Below are 4324 nucleotides of genomic sequence, written 5' to 3'. Positions count from 1 at the left end.
TTATCGCGTTGGTTGCAAGGTTCTTGATTGTTTGTGCAGGTACTGGGTGACTTGTGTGTCGTCTTCTGCTAGATTGATACCTTGGTTTTCAAAACTGAGGGAAATATTTACGCTACTTTGCTGCATCACCTTTTCCTTTTTTAGAAACACCAACGCATGCTCAAGAGGTAGCACCGCTCGGCCGGCGCACCCGCAGCGTCGGCATCGTCATCAACGAGGGCGGGCGCACCTCCTCCTCGGCTCCTCCCAGCTTCGTTAAGCCGAAGACGGAGCCGGGGCTCGCCATCGTGAAGACGGAGCCAGGGCTCGCCGCTGTGAAGGCTGAGCCACGACTCGACGACGCGGGGGCCTTGAAGTGGTCGCACGAAGACTGTGCGCGTACGGAGCTGGAGTGCCAGCGCCGCGCCTTTGAGCAGTTCGTCGCTCGGCGCCATGGCCGCGACGAGAGAGGCGTCGTTGTCCTCGACGACGACAGCGACGACGACGCGCCGCTGCCGCCGGTCCGCCAGGGCGACCCCGGGCAGGGGTCCAGCAGTGGCGTCCGCGTGAAGGAGGAGAAGGGCGACGACGGCGGCGGCGACTTCGCCTCTCTCAACGTGTTATTCAGACTGTAGTCGCGGCCCGTTTGTGTTTTTTTAAGTATTTTATCTATGTAAAAAACTATTTCAGTTCACCGAGATAATGAACTGTTTTTCCAAATATTTGTCCCGTTCACCGAATTTTAGTCAAATAAATGTTCAAAAAACTTAAAACCAGGCGCCTGGGGCCGACCCTGAGGGCGTCGGCTAGAAACCCGATCACCCCCAGACCGATTTTAGCGCCGGTTCGCCCCCAGGCGGCGATTTTTCAAGCCGCCTGGGGGCCAACGGCTGGAGATGCTCTGACCTATCCATCGCCCGGTAGGATTCAAGCCGTCGCAAGCAAGAATGATGGTTCCAGAAGATTCAGAGCTGCGATGACGAAGGTGGCGGCTGCGAGGAGTTTGTTATTTTAATTAGTCAGCGAATCTCTTTGGTTTATCATACATTTCGATGGTGTTTGATCTGGGCCGGCGAACTGCAGTTGAAGTATTCTTAAACAGCAGCAGGACTTATCAAACAGAGTGCAGTGCAGACTTTACGCATTCGCCTGGTATGGCTGGGTATCACGATGACGGCCCGACAAGCTGTGATTTTTTAGTGTCAACTTGGTCGTGGATTCCCCCGGTGATACTCTTACGCATTTTTTCTGTAAGAAGTATACGTGCCAGGCAGCATGCACCACGGCTTAAACGGTTCCCCGGAATTCGATAGAGATCACACCCACGACCAGCCACATTTCCTAGCCAAAAACCAAACTGGTTTGGCAGACACAAACGTCGATACCACAAGAGAACCATTGTGAACTCTCTCAAGAAATGCATAAACAGGTCCAGATTTTCTTGAGGCAAACGATTTGCCTCATTCATTAAATAAAAAAAAAAGAGTTTTACAGTGTTACAAATGACCCACACGCACAGCATAAAAACTACTCGCGCACAAGAATACACCCTAAACAGGTTCAGATCTTGGGGAGTGTGGATCTGCGACGCATACGCACGGCAGACAGGCGCTGAAAACGTCGAGAGCGACAAGGGAGCATGTCAAAGACTATAAGAGCATTTCCAACAGGTTGTATGCTAATCTTGTTGGTAAAATGTCCATGTCATCAACCAACAAGCTATGATACAACTACTCCAATAGGTTGTATCTAAGTTATCCAATAGATAATGAGAAAATAAATGTGATTGCTCTCTATTTCACCTTAAACCTTGTGCAAATGTTGTTGGTTAATCTACATACAACTTTGCTCTCTCTCCACATTTACTACACACCACATCATCATTATATCCTAGATGGCAAATTTACCAACATCTATATTACAATTGTTGGAGATGCCCTAACCAGCAAGAAGCCAGATAATCCAAAGCCATGGGTGCAACTAGGGTTTAATTGGCGCCTTGCGGAAGAAAGTCAGAGCTGATGATGAAGGTGGCGGCTGCGAAGAGTTACTACAATTTATCATACCTATCTGAATCATCTGGTCATGGTTAGATCCCAACGAATCTTACCCACTCCTCCCTGAATGCTACCGCTGACGAACTGCAGAATGCTGGAAACAGGATATTCCAAAAGGTATATGGGTGCCACCTTGTCAACCGAACAAACTGCGATTATTTTATGTGCATGGTAAACCTTGACTCTCCAGATATATACTGTCCACCTAATAACTACTGTATTTTAATTAGCAGCACAAAAATAGTAGCATGCTCCCAAGAAAAAGTCCTCTCCTCGCAGCCTGAAGCCAACCAGAAATAAAAACTCCATGCCTGGACAGAACAAGGATCAAAGAACACACCGGCCGGTGAGTGGTCCATTGGTGAAGCAAGGAGGCAGGAAGAACCGTCGCACCGTCCAGGCGTGCATGACAACCCCACCGTCCCACGTATCCCCGCGCCACGAGACATGGAGGCAGGAAGTAAGACCAACTCCAACGCGACGATGACCCATTTTGTCCGTCGCCGTTCGTTTCGGTCGTCGCGGACAAAAATGTTGGCTCAACGCGTCGACCCATTCATAAAACGCGTCCGTGTAGACTTATTTCCGGACCAAATTTGCGCCTGAAAAGCGTCGGAAGCGCCGCACGCCCGCTCGATGGCCGTCGCGTCCCCACATGGCGGACGGTCAACTGCATCCCGCGTCTTAATTAATTAATGAAGACCACGGACCGTGGGCCCATGCGTCAACGACGACGAGCGTCCTTTTTTAATCCGAGCGGGGGGGAGGGGGGGCTCGTACTCTTCCGGCCTCCCGTCCCCATCTACCACCCCTGCTGCTCCCCCGCCGGCGACAAACCCTAGCCAGCTCGCGCCACCATGGGCTTCTTTGCCACCAAAAACAAGGGCAAGTCCCCCGCCTTATCCTCTTCACGTGCGACCCCGCCGCCGGTGGCGTCAGCCTACCCAGCGAGGCAGCGGATAGGCGTCCCAGTGCACCAGGCAGGGTGGCAATGGGAGCACCGCATCCCCCTCCAGATAGGATCCCAATGTCGGCGGGGCCGCGAACGGTGAGGACTCACGCGCAGGAGGTGCGTCGCCGGCGGGATCTGCTGCCGCCGACGCATCGTCTCAACCCCGCCTACACAACCGACTCTCTCGACTGGGAGGTCTAGTTCGCCGTCGAACACGAGTAGCAGCGCCTGCTCGACGTCCAGCACGTGCAGGCTGGCAACCCGCCGCCCCCCGTCGTGCGCGACGAGGACCAGGCGGCACTGACGGATGTCCTTCGTGAAAGCGAAGAGGAAGAGCGGCACAAGGAGGAGGAGGAGGAGGAGGAGGCGGCGGCGTACCAGGCGTGCATGGCGGAGGCCATGGAAGTATGGCACTCTCCGCTGCTGGATACTGCGTCGTGCCACCGATGGCGCCGCCGTCCCCCGTCAAGACCGAGCCGGCACCTTCTCCTATGCTGGCGCCCCAGTGGTGGAACTGACAAGGAGAGGTACGTGAGTGGGTCAGCGCGCCACCCATGTAGCTTGGGGCAACGTCGGCGCAGGAGCAAACGTACCTCGACCACTGGCGACAGCGCCAGCTGGCGGAGGAGCGCCGCAAGGGCGAGCGCCTAGAGTAGTCGGAGCGCGACACGGAGCAGGAGCGCTAGGCCCGCGCTCCCAGCCACAGGACGTCGCCACAGCCTGGGAGACGGCATTCCCCTGGGCTGGCCCGGCGCCGACGCTCATCGATCTCACCGGCCCCGACCATGACGACAAGGGGGCCTCAGGCAGCGCTCCTCCACCTAGTTTTTAGTTGAATTAAATGTTTTTAATTAATGTAATGTGGACTCATGGACTATAATCAGCCTTCGTGGCCGGCATTTATGTGTAATTAACATCTTTAATTTTCAAAATATTTGCATTTAATATTTTTTTCGCGGGTGAACTAAAAAGTTGGGTCAGCCCTGCGTCGGACGCAATCGCCAACTCAAACGCGAAAACAGACATGGTTGTCCGCTGGACCGACCCAAACCGACACAATCGCCGTCCATTTGGGTCGGCCGGTTGGAGTTGCTCTAACAGTTCTTATCTCGGGGAGTTTTGGTCCCGTAGTTCATTTGGACACTTGCCACTTGGCTGGTCGAGAAGAAATTTTAGACCCTTTTCTTTGTCGACCTTATCTTCAGCACCAGAGATCCAGTAGGCCAGGGACAGAGATCCATTGACTTGCCCACAACAAGTCAGGGGACAAAGATCCAGTGACTTGCTCACAGCAAGTCACGCCGTAACTGGCGGGCGGGCAGCCGTTGGATGGGGG

The sequence above is a fragment of the Triticum dicoccoides genome, chromosome 5B (genome assembly GCF_002162155.2).
Source record: "Triticum dicoccoides isolate Atlit2015 ecotype Zavitan chromosome 5B, WEW_v2.0, whole genome shotgun sequence".
NCBI classification, from domain to species: domain Eukaryota; kingdom Viridiplantae; phylum Streptophyta; class Magnoliopsida; order Poales; family Poaceae; genus Triticum; species Triticum dicoccoides.
Note: the sequence above shows the minus strand (reverse complement) of the source record.